The following is a 13992-nucleotide window of genomic DNA, read 5'->3' as shown; positions in this document are numbered from 1 at the left end:
GAAGAGGGGAATGGAACAGACAACATTGATGCAAGGAGAGCTGCCAAAAACTCAATAAGTCCAATTACATTCTTCTGTGCTATGAATGACTCTATGAGTGGAATCATTTGAATTTGGTGGGTGTCTTATGTGTTACCAGAAAATGCATTGATATACAGGTGCTAATTCTTAAGTTGAGAGTCCACCAGGTCTTCTGGCAATCAGACAGTCCCAACACCACTAGTGGGCCTTCTTCAGGTATCAGGTCCAGGGGCTACAACACCGTCATACAGGAGCTGCAGTCTCTGTACTCAGCAATGTCTGATGGAAGGCTGTGCCTGCTGCTGGCGATGTAACAGTGACGTCAAGGCCAGGCCAAAGGTGAGTATTTTGTGGATTTTGCATGGGCATGCAAGCTCACTATGAGTTGCTGCACATTATGACGCTTGCTCTGGAGATATTATGGTAGAGGAAAACTACTTCCTCTGACTGGAATAGTCTCTTCTGGTTAACAAGATATAGTTTATTGCATGTTAGCAACAAGTTACAGTTTACATTGACATGATAGGCCTTATTACAGAGACTTTGAGAAGGTCCCGGATGTTAGGTCTCATTCTTTCGAGTTCCTAAGCTGTTCTGTCCATATGAATATCACACAGTGTTTGGCACTTATGGGACACACCTCAGTATTAACCCTTTTGGACCCATATACAGCATCTTGACTACACAATATTTTTTCCATTTAATGTTGGATATGAAAGTATATATAGTCATGTTTGCAAGTACCCTATCTCCCTGGCAGCTACTGACTTTAGTCTGGAGGTCGTTATTCTCCTGGAATGCATTCTCTTCGGTCATGGAACACTGGTAGTTTGCTGGGCAAAAAACTGTTATCTTTGATTCTGTTCCTGACAGTCTGATGTCTCTGGGTCTCTTTAAGCTGAAGGATCTTTAATCTCTTAGATTTTCATCATAGGGAATGTTTTCTGCACTGACACAATAATTTCTTCTCTGTTATACCTTGAATTGTTTGACACTGGTTATCCATTCTCAGTAATGGTTTCCATGGCTTTGTGCAACCATATATTCAATCTGTGTCACCATATATTTATTCTTAATCTGCCTGTGGATATTTGCTGGAGCATGTAAATTTTATTTCGTATGATTGGGTTGGACTTCTCATTCGCCCTCAGTGATTGCATTATACTCATTTCCTCAAAAAAAAAGAACTGCAGAGTATAGACATCAGAAACAAAACCAGAAATTGCTGGGAAATCTCAGCAGGTCTGGCAGCATCTGTGGAGAGAAAGCAAAGTTAACATTTCGGGTCCAGTGACCCTCCTTCTCAGATTTACTGAGGTTTTTCCAGCAATTTCTGATTTTGATACTGATTTCCTCATTTCAGTTATTTGAGGATTATTTTTGGCTTGGCATGACCTCTGTCACAATTACTGGGGATTCTTCCTGTCAAGGTAAGGAAGTCAAATATTCTGTTCAACCTTGCCTTGTCCAAGGCACTTCAACATCCAACATCCAACTTGACTCTCTCTTCGCTATTTGTTCACCAAATTGCACTGCACTCACATCAGTTATAGATTGATTCATCATTTGGTTCAATTGGAGAAAGCTGCTCATTGACCAGCTCACTGCTCGGTTTTCTTCATAAACCTTGCTGGTTCTTGGTAGATTGAGTAATCTTGGTGGTTAACAGCAATGGAAAACAATTGTGCCTAACCAGTATAGTGTCAAGAGTGCATCTTATTGACAGTTTGAAACAGATTTCTTCTGCCGACATAACTTAGCTATGCTTTGTGTACATTCTGCCATGAGTCTAAGGAGCCATGTGAAACTGAAATGGACTAGCCATATAAATACTGTAGTTACAAGAGCAGCTCAGAGCTGAGGAATTCTGCACTTTTCTAAGTCCACAAAACCTGAGCACTATCTACAAGTCAAGCCAGCGATGGAATTCTCACCACTTACCTGAATGAGTACAGCTCTAAAATCATTCAAGGGCCTTCACACCATTCAGGACAAAGCAGCCCAGTTGATTGGTATCACATCCACAACAGTCCACATTAATTCTCCTCACTGTCATCATACAGTGGCAGAGTTCTGCACCAACCATAAGATGCACTGCAGTAACTCAACAAAGCTCCTCTGACTATACCTTTGAAATGTGCAATCTCTACCATCTCAAAGTACAGGGGCAGCATATATGCTGAAAGCTCTCCTTCAAGCCACACATCATCCTGACTTGGAAATATATCACTGTTCCTTCACTGTCATTTGGTCAAAATCTTTCATCCCTCCCAAACAACACAGTTGGGTCTTGACACTCCAAGGTCTGTAGCCATGGACCTTCCTTCCCAACACATAATTTGGGTGGGGCCAGGAATGCATCCAAGATTATGTATACTTCCTCCACGCCAAAGTAAATGCACTTTTCGCCTTCTACCTCTCTCCTCCAGGACCAAAAGATTTTGATCTATGGCTGTAAGTTTAGGAAGCAATGGAATTGATTTTCACAGTTGATTTGTCCATGATGTGGCATGAATTTTAACAGCATAGTATGTGATTCCAGCGAAGGTAATGAATTTATATGGAGTCAGAAACAATGTACCGAACTAAGAAGGGAAAACTCAGCTCGGGCTCCCAGTTCTGAGTGCTATTCAGACAGAACTCTGCTGGAAAATGTATGTGTGAGATGTCAAAATAAGAATAGGATTTCACTTTTCTGTAATGCTATTCACAGTTGAATGTTCTGCCAGTGCTCAATGTAATGGTACATACAATAAGTAAAAAATGGAAGTGAAAAGTGAAAGATGACAAAAAAAATACATGCATTCTTCGCACAAAGGGTAATATTTCCTGTCATCCTCTTTCAACGAGCATCATTTGTCAACAGTTAGGAGCACCAAAATATTAGTAGTGCTGACTGTTGCCTTAACATGTCCATAACGTCTCTAAAAAAGCATGTTAGCACATGAGTGTAATCAAATTAGGTCTAATCTAGTGTATTCAAATCTTATATAGAGTATTCACAGGGTTCAATGAATATATACATATATTCAGTACATATACATATCCTGAAACATATATTTTAATAGCTTGTGAATCTATAAGGACTGGTTTTCTCGGTCCATAAAAATAGCACTGTGCAAGGACACAGCACTGGAGTAGCACAATGCCTGACTTAGCCTATTGTGTTTGTTTGCATGCTATGGATGTTACATGGCCAGATGCCAAAGCATCCTGTTGAATGCAATGATAAGACCACTGGAACATGAATTGGTTCTGCAGGCTTTAAATGCATGAGAAGTAAATTTATCAGAACATAATTTCTATATGCTTCTGAGAAGTGATTTTTTATCAGCACATTCCAGTAGCTGTGCAGAGACACACAGTTTTATTGTTGCAGTAAGCCATCAGTATTTTGGCAATGAGGACCTGAAACGTAAGGGTCAATATTTTGATGACAAGGGCATGGAATAAATGTTACAGGAAGAAACACAAAAGAGGAATGCCCAACTTCTCTGCCTGGGTGATCAAAACTAGGACTGGGCCCAAAGAATCAAACTGAGCCCATCACCAGCACGAAGCCAAAGGGATGGAAGTAGTGAGGTTGTTAACTTGCTCGCCGAGCTGGCTTGTTCTTGTTCAGACGTTTCACCACTATCTAGGTGACACCAATCAGTGGAGCCTATTACCTAACATGGTGACGAAATGTCTGAACAAGAACAAGCCAGCTCAGCGAGCAAGTCAACAACCTCACCCATAACCAGAGCTACAGATCTTTACAAAAAGTGCTGAAAGAGGTTTAATTATGTCACAAACTGAGGAAAAGTAAATACAAATCTTTCATGCTAAAATGTAAGACTTTTGGAAACTATATGGTGTTTTCTATCTCTCAGCTCATTGAAATGGCATCATTAAGGCAGATGCAGTCTCATGCATGATAAAAACTGTGACTTGTCAGCCATGAACCAATACTGCACACAAGCATTTCTTGCAATTACCAAATACAGTAAAGTAAAACAGGGCCATCATCACAGTAATTGCCCCAACTTTTAAATGCAAAGGCAAAAGGACAGCCAGTGTTATATGGGGTCATGGTAGTACAGCAAATCATGTAAGTCTTATTTGATAATTGCATACTAGTTGGGGGGTTCCATGTAGTCAGGGAGTGAACATTCATGGGGAACTAACCTCTAATTGTATATTGGGGAACAGGCTAAAAGTGTGCTGTTCAGCGGTGCTATTTGTCTCCATAAGTAAGAACTAGGCTTTAATATTCTAACCATCACTGCCTGTTTATCCAAAGTTTCAACATTTAGGAGATTGTGACAGGCAAGGCACAGCCACTGGAGGAAGATCTGTTATAGTTGAATCACCCTTTTTGTGGACAGAGCACTGGAGCTGCTGCCACACAACTTGAGGAAGATGGAAAGAAAAGGCAAAATTGCTGACCATGTCTATTCTGAAGACCTGTTGGTCTTCTTACATTTTTCCCATTGCTGATCAAGTTGTCTGAAAGTGTGAACTTTATGGAACTTGGGAGTCTGCTGTGGCTTAGTGGGTTCAAGTCTGCTCCGGAGTTTGAGTGCAAGACTCTCAGCTAATTCTGAAGTGCAGCATTAAGAGAGTGTTCCATGAAAATCATAGAATCCCTACAGTGTGGAAGTACACCATTCGGCCCATCGAGTCCACACTGACCCTCCAAAGAGCATCCCACCCAGACACCCACCACCCCATCACGCCCGTGACCCTGCATTTCCCATAGCTAATTCACCTAACCTGCACATTCCTGGACACTATGGGCAATTTAGCATGGCCAATCCACCTAACTTGCAAATCGTTTGGTCTATGGGAGGAAACCGGAGCATGTGGAGGAAACCCACACTGACACGGGGAGAATGTACAAACTCCACACAAATAGTCACCCAAGGCCAGAATTGAACCCAGGTTTTTGGCGCTGTGAGGCAGCAGTGCTAACCACTGAGCCACTGTGCCGCCCCAACCCACTTCTTTTACCAAGCTTATTGTTACCAGTCCTAATTTCACCTCCTGTGATTCAGTGTCAAACTTTGGCTGATAATGCTCATGTGAGGTGATTTTTGGGGGTATTTTATGTCATAAAGCTGCTATATCAATGCAAATTATGATTGAGCTGGGGTGGGCAGGTTACCCTGAGCCAGTCAGATGCCTGGTGAGCATTTGTATAAGGTGATGGCACAGAATTGAGAGCATCTACAAACAGAGGAGGATTTGTGGAATAGCAGGGTAAGTGGGTGTAACCACATGAGAACCTACTCATTTTAACATCTTTTACAAGCATCTGATTTTTAAAAAAATGCATGGTATAAGGAAAGATGATCATGATTAAAGCACACAACTGGGCGGGTGGGAGAAATGGAACAGGTACTGGTTCAATGTGTTGCAAACACACCTTGTACCCAAACTCACCATGAGCAGCACCAAAGGCAATTGACTAGTTTGTCATGGAAACTGTCTATGTAAACAAGGCATGCTGAATTACACCCTGTTCCTGCAGAGGCATTAGAGGGTCTCCAAAGGATCAAGGATGGAACATTAGTGTGACTAAGTCCCATGAAAGGTTTCCTGTTTGAAGAACAGTGATGTCCCGTTGTTTGCAAGGGGTGTGCTCTTAGGAAACCACACAAATATCAAAATCATAAGCAGTGAACATGTTTTATATCAAAGTTAATGTTTCGGGTCCGGTGACCCTTCCTCAGAACCCGAAACGTTAACTCTGATTTTTACGTCACAGATGCTGCCAAACCTGCTGAGCATTTCCAAAAACTTCTGTTTTTGTTCCTGATTTACAGCATCCGCAGTTGTTTTAGTTTTTATTTAGCATGTTTCATATTCTGAGTCAAATGAGTAGGTTCCAATCATCTACAGTTTTGAAATCTATAAACAATGCTTCAGTTAAAAAAATGATATTAATGAAGTACATTAAAAAGTAAAAAATATTGCTCTCTTCAATGCAAACTGCTGCAAATGAATGTCAGGCTGACTGCTGGCCTCATTTTCAATAGAAACATTTGAAGGTTTATTATCTTGTCAGAATTCAGTAATAACTAATGGCAAATGTTTATTTTCATCATCCTCCTTGGAGTGTAATTGTCAGAGATGGTTAATTGTCAGAGATGCCCAACAAGCTGATTCACAGTAACTACGGAAAACAGAAATATTCAAGCCCAGGAAGCCTGCTACCACATACAGTGGTCATTTTTGGTGGAAAAAGTAATGAATATTAGCAGGTAAAGCTAACTTCAGTGAAAAAGCATTAACTGATTGTGAGATGGGGATTGGTACAACATGACTTATATTAGTTAGAGAATAAGGAATCAAAAATGTCATTTGCAAGTTGATGGTCATAAAGCTTTAAAAGTTAAATAAGTAGTCATAAATAGGAGCAGGAGTAGGCCATTCAGCCCTTTGAACTCTTGCAGCCATTCAATGAGATTGTGGCTAAAAACCTTCCTGAACAGTATTTTTTCATGTCTTTTGTTGTTTTCAGCATATGGAAATCTATCAATCTCTATCTTGAACATACTCAATGACTAAGCTTCCACACCGCCCTGGGGTAGAGAATTCAAAGGTTCACTACAGTGAGAAAGTTACTACTCATTACAGTCCTCACTGACCTGCCCCTCAATCTGAGACTGAGTCCCCTGATTCTAGACTTTCCAGTTAGCTGGACCTTCCTACGTCTACCCTCTTGATCCCCATTGGAATTTTCTACATTTGAATGAGATTATCTCTTATTCTTCTGAACTCCAGAGAATATAGACCCAGTCTATTTAATCTTTTCTCATTGGACAATCCTTCCATCAATTTATTTATTTATTTTAAGTCTCATTAAATTATTTAGTACTACACTTTTAAATAATGTTAATATCTTGCAATTCCTTATTTACACAGTCCGTAGATCCTCTATTATTTCTGGGAATTTTTAGTATTTAGTATTGGAAAAGGAATGCAAAGGGCAGAATTCTCCCAGCCCCTGCAGCACTCCAGGTAGCTCCAGGAGTCAGTTGGGATAATAGGACAAAATTGGAGAACTTCGATTGGAGAACTATATACTTGAGTATATAGAGTCCAGTTTTAAACTCAAGGTTTGAACAGCAAGATGACAATCTCACTAGTGAATGGTAAGAGACCTATTTGCACATATTTACATCTTACTAGCATCTAATCTCACCTCATTTCCTAGTCACCCACTCAGCGGAGAGAAGATAGACGATGTTAAGTCCTAAACTGAAAATTTGAATGGGTGCCCAGCAGCTCCAAATTGGCATTTGCCCCATGAGGCTTCAATGAAGGACAACAATCGCTAACATATCAGGTCTCACTCCATGGGCAGGAACTGCTTGCACCCCTATCCATGGAGGTTGGCATCACACATGCACCAGCCTCACCACATCATTATGGCACATCTCCAATACATGTAAAATGCACTTATTCACTTCAGTATTGTACTTTGGAACACACTTGACACCATTGCAATCATAGAATGTTATTGCAATGTTATTGTCAGGCCATTTTGCGCACAGAGACAAGCATTATGGATTTGAACAAGGCGCATCTCAGGAGCTCTTAGCATACTCTTAGCACTCACTCACTTGAACCCACTTAGCATCTCTGCCATGCCTTGCCTTGCCTTGCCTTGCCTTTATGTGCTTTGCTGCCTAATTCAGAACCTACAGCCTCACAGCACTTTTGCCTTGTCTTGCCTTCTAGCATGAACTCGAATCCAGGCAGCTTAACATATTTGACAGTAGTGATTAGTCAAGGGGCTGTAGCTGAATGGCACTGTGGTACTTCAATCTCATACCTACAGCATGTGCTAGCAATTTACTCAGCAAACCCATTGAATGTGCTTCAACCAAATGGCCCTGTCCCAAAGCCTAAGTAGTCTTAGGGGAGTAGTCATCACTCAACTTTATGGAGACTGTCTTCAGTAGGAGAGTACCAGTTTAAAAGGCTAAGGACTTTCCGCAGGAGGGCCTCAGATATGTACACCTTTTTCCTCACCTGAGGATTCCCCACCACCACGGCTGACAGTACTAAAGCAAGTCCACAGAATCTGTTCATTGAAAGTCAAAGAGAGTTATCAGCATCCACTGCAGTGGAGGAGGAAGGATATTGGAGAAGTCAATTATTCAATATTGGAAGCAACATGCTGGGATACAGAGGGAGCAACTCAACATATAAGAGCAGATAGGAGTAATAGAGCACGGGAGGGCAAGGAATGCCCTGGAAAGTGGAGAGGGGGGTGTGCAGGGGTCATCTCGATTGAGAGGCTGAGCCTGTGACTCACTCTGTGAAGCACAATGTGTGTTTCTTTCTATCCTCATCCAAGTCACAAGTGAGCAATCGAAATAGAAACTGCCTGCCATCACACTCAGGGTGAGTAGAGTAATTCAGCCCAGTGAATCACTTTTGAATTCTCTCCAATGCCAGTACATTCTTTCTTAAATACGGGGACCAAAATTGTACACAGAACTCCAGGTGCAGCCTTACCAACACCCTGTGCAATTGTAGCAAGGCATCCTTCTCTTTAAATTCTCACCCCCGAGTAATAAAGACCAAAATTCAATTTTCCTTCTTAATTACTTGCTCTAACTGCTGGCTCATTTTAGTATTGATGCATAAAACACCCAGATCCCTGTCTGCTGTACTTGTTTTGGAGTCTCCCTCAACTTAAATAATAGTCTGCCTTTTGATTCTTCCTACAAAAGTACATGACCTGACAATTTGCTATATTAAAATACTATCTGCCAAGTCTTTGCTCATCCTCCCACCTTCATTTGCGTGATCAGTAAATTCAGATACATTATATTCTGCTCCCTCTTCCAAATCATTAACTTTTTTTATTCATTAACAGGATGAGCATCACCAGCTGGGCAGCATTTATTGCCCATCCCTAATAGCTCAGAGGGCAGTTCAGAGTCAACCACATTGCTGTGGGTCTGGAGTCATACGTAGGCCAGACCAGGTAAGGATGGCTGTTTCCTTTCCTGAAGAACACCAGTGAACTAGATGGGTTTTTCCTGATAATCAACAATGAATTCATGGCTATCATTAGATTCTTAATTCCAGACATTTTATTGAATTCAAATTCCACCAATTGCCATGGTGGGATTTGAACCCAGGTTCCCAGAACACTATCTGGGTCTGTGGATTAACAGTCCAGTGATAATACCACTAGGCCATCACCTCCCTAGGGCTGGTAAAACATAGATGGTAAAGAATTGAGACCCAAGTATTGATATGTGTGGCATTCCACTAGTTTCTACTTTCCAACCTAAAAAAGATCCATTAATCCTGATTCACTATCTTTGTGTGTTAACCAATCCTCGATCCATGCTAACACATTACTTTCAATGATGTGAGCTCCTATCCTATGCAATAAGCTATTATATGGCACTTTATCAACTGCCTACTGGAAATCCAAATACACCACATCCACTGGTTCTGCTTTATCAACTCTGATTGTTATGTCCTCAAAAACTCAAGGAAATTTCTCAAACATGATTTCCCTTTCACAAAACCATGTTGACTCTGATTGCATTAAGTTTTCCTCAATGTCCTGTTATTTTCTCCTTAATAATGGATTTTAGCATTTTCTCAGCGACAGATGTTTTATATCTCCCTCCATTCTTGAACAGGAGGATTAATCTACTAGAACCGTGTGGAATCTAATGAGTTCTGGAATATTTCGATCAATTCCTCTAGCATATATGCAGCCACTTCCTTTAAAGTCCTACAATGCAGGCTAACAGGTCCTAGTGACTTGTCTGCTTTCAATCCCATTAGTTTGTCCAATACTTTGTCCCTTGTGGTGGAAATTGTTCCAAAACTTTCCTCCTATTAGCATCTTGCTTATCTTTTATATACCTATCAGAACTCCTTCTGATTGATTTTATACTCTTTTCACTTTACCTTTATTATCAATTTTCAAAATGTGTATAAAGAGTAAGGGTATTATTCCTGACAGCCTGGCCAATATTTACCTTATCACCAGCATCACAAAATAACAAATTATCTGGTCATTATCATGTTAGCACAAGCAGCTATGCCCACATCCCATGAATGAATAAAAATTGTTACTCTGTGTAGGAACTTAGTACTCATACATTGGTTTCTGTGTTTCCTACAAGAATGTAACATCTTCACGAGCATCCAGTGGCCATGAAGGGTGCTATCCTTCTTTCCCCACGCAAATGACAGTGATGGTAAAACCTATTTATCCACAATTGCACAACTATTTATTTTCTTTTATGGTTGTCCTTATTACATCTTCACAGAAATGGCACAAAAAATCAGAGGCTGGACCACCCAGAAGAATTCATCCCCACCATATTCTACTTCTATGCTCCTTAACTGCATAGCCACCAGAAGCTTTCAGCCTGATATTTGCCCTTCTAATGTGCAATTGCACAGAAGTCAAGAATAACGTGGAGTCCTGAAGCCTAAGAATGGCACACTACTGCCATAATGCTGACCTATTCCGAACTCAGAGAAAACATCTCAATGTAGCAGCAGGCTCCTCAGTCACATAGAAATGGCAGCACTGTGATGGTACAAATTAGGTTGAAAGTTACAATTAATGTATAGTGAAACATATATTATCTTCAGAGTATCATTTCTGCAAAACCTGTTTTTGATGAGTTCTTACACTTTTACAGTAAGTTCAATTATGATGAGAGAAGATGTATTCATAGAATCATAGAAACCACTCAGCATGAAAGCAGGCCATTCGGGCAATTGCGTCCACACCAAAACTCGGAAAAGCGTTCCACCTAAACCCACCTCCCCACCCCATTCCTGTAACCCTGCATTTCCCATGGCTAATCCATCTAACCTGCACATCCCTGGACACCCTGGGGCATTTACAATGGCCAGTCTACCTAACCAGCACATCTTGATCAAGGGATATTAAGAAGCAGGGATAGCACATAGGGCTTACAATGGATGATATGATCATAAGGAATTTTCTAAAATTTCTTCAGTTTCTTTGGTAAGATTTACCCAAACCTACCTTCCCCCTTTGCAATATCTTTCTGCTCACTTACATCTTGCTCCTTTACCTGGATGTCTCCTATCAATGGCTAGTTTGTTATTGCAGCCAAAACATTTTGGAGACCACTTGGGGAAATTTTCACCAAAACTAGTGGGATCAAGTACAACACTAGTCTTTCAACTGTTCAATTCTATTGAGGCCGACAGAAAGTAATGCTGAGTGAGGTTAAAACTGGCATTCCAACCAATCCTATGGATACTCCCATTCAGTGAATTATCTCCTGAAGATCTCAAAGAGCAAAAAAACAAAATTTCTCAGTAACAAAATTTCTGTACTTCAGAAATTTTGTTAAATCAGGCCACAGTATTGAAAATTAAGCAGCCATGAAATTCAGCCCTGGGTCCTTATCATTGAAAATGTTTGATTTGATAACTGGATCACTTGTGTTTATTTTTCAGGTGACAAATGGAAATTTTCTCTGAGTCCAATGGGAGCAGAGACCCAAGTGATCCACAGACACTTTTTATCGAAGTTGATTTGCTAGATGTAACACATTAGAATTACCTTACAAAAATAATGTGAATCCTAGCATTACAAAACAGGATGGAGTTAGAAACTACAGCAGTACAAAAGCAAAATGTTGCAAACACTGCATAACTGAAGTTACTGGTGTTAGAAGCAACATGAAAAAAAGTCCCTTCACTGTTTCAATCACATAATGTGAAGAAGACCAACACCTTTTATAATGTCCTAAGAACTAGAATGAAAATAAACAATAATAACAAAGTGAATACAAAAGATGAAGAATTATAATGGTATTTAAATGAAGTTAAGACCATTGGGTGATATGTCTGAGCATTCAAGTTAGAAGGAACCGTAGGCCATTCAGCCCCTCGAGCCAGTTCCACCAGCCAATAAAATCATAGCTGATTTGATTGCTCCAGTTTCCTGCCGAGCCATGATAACCTCTCATCCCTTCCTCATTGAGAATCTATCTACCTCTGCTTTAAAAATATTGAAAAATATTATTTCTGCTGTCTTTTGAGGAAGAGAGAGCCAAAGACTCTCAATCATCTGTGACTAAAATAATCTCTTTAACTCTGTCTTAAATGAGGAACTCCTTGTCTAGTAACAATGATCCCTAATTCTAGATTCTCCCACGAGGAAAAGAACTTTCCACATATATCTTGTCAAGACCTTGTATATAATGTCATACAGCATAGAAACAGATCCTTCAGTCCAATATATCTGCGCCAACTGACATCCCAATCTGACCTAGTCCCATTTGCCAATAATTAGCCCATATCCTTCTAAACCCTTCTTATTCATATACCCACCCAGATGCCTTTTAATTGCTGTAATTTTACCTGCCTCCACCACTTCCTCTGTGTGAAAAAGTTACCCCTTAGGTCCTTTTTAAATCTTTCCCCTCTCACCTTAAACCTATGCCCTCTAGTTTTGGACTGCCCCACAGTGGGGAAAACGACCTTGGCTATTCACCCTATCCATGCCCCTCATGATTTTATAAACCTCTGTGAAGTCACCCCTCAGCCTCCACCACACCAGGGGAAAAACCCCCAGCCTATTCAACCTCTCCCTATAAGTCAAATCCTCCTGTCTTTGCATCATCCTTGTAAATCTATTTTGCATCCATGCCTCCAACTCTTCTAAACTCCACTAGATCAATCCTATCATGCCCAATCTTTCCTAATAAGAAATTCCACCCATTCCAGTATCGTATTCAAAGAAACAGAACAGTTCTCTGAAGTACTTCCAACAGTTTACATCCTACTTTTAAGTAGAGAGACCAAACTGCACATAGTACTCCAGATGTAGTCTTACCAATGCCCTGTATAAATGAAACAAAACCTCCCTACTTCAACGCCATTCCGATGCCAGGTTGTAGACTGGACATGCAAGTGTTTTGTGGATTGTATCAAACAGCATATCCTTTTGTCTGTTCACAGCCAGTAAGGCACTGACTGTACCCAACCAGCCTGTGCTTCTAAAACTCACAATACAGTGTCCAATATTGTATGTGATTCTTCAATTGGACAACCTTTGCTGGATTTTCTTAAATGTGCAAAAAATTACACTGACAACCAGTTTTGGATTATTAGGTGGACTCGCTATGTGGCATACTCAAAGATACATATAATAATGCACAGGGCCTGTTCTTTAACAGAAGTAACATGCACATGACCTGTCCTGTTTCAATAAACGAAATAGTTGACAGCTACTCTATGGTTAATTTCTGAGGACAATGTCTTCAGAATCAGAGTCAACCAGTCTGGTTTAAAATTTAAATAAAGTCTGGTAGTTAACTATCAATCATAATTAATTGATACATTCTGCAAAACCACTACAAATCAGATTCCATTTGCCACTCTATCACGTTCTCCTCTCAAGCAATGTAAGTGTTGGTTTTGTGATTTGGTATTCCTGCAAATTGTCCTGACAAGTGCAAGTCAAAAAGATTCAACAAAATGTGTCTTCTTTTCAGAAATACTCAAGTTCTGTACTACCATATGGCTCCCTCTTGTAGTCTCCTTATGTTGTCTTCACAATTTACTTTCCAACCATCTTCGTGCCATCAGCAAATTTAACAACCGTACCTTTGGTCCATTCATACAAGTTAGTTATAAATAATTATAAAAAGTTGAGATCCCAACATTGGTCTTTGTTACATCTTGCCAACCAGAAATCACCCATTTATTCCTACTCTCTGATTCCTGTTAACCAGCCAACCTTCTATCCATCCAATATGCTAGCTCCTAAACCATGAGATTTACTTTCCACAAAAACCTTTGAAGGTCAAATTTCCATTTGAAAGTTCCATATGATGAAATTTGAATGCTTGTCATTTTTTTTTTTGTTTGCCATATAAAATACCTTATTGTTATTCTTTAAAATAGCATGTACTTGAATCTCAATACATAGCCCATAGTTAATTGTGA

This window comes from Rhincodon typus, chromosome 20, assembly GCF_021869965.1.
Source record: "Rhincodon typus isolate 14 chromosome 20, sRhiTyp1.1, whole genome shotgun sequence".
NCBI lineage: Eukaryota > Metazoa > Chordata > Chondrichthyes > Orectolobiformes > Rhincodontidae > Rhincodon > Rhincodon typus.
This window is presented reverse-complemented; position numbering follows the sequence as displayed.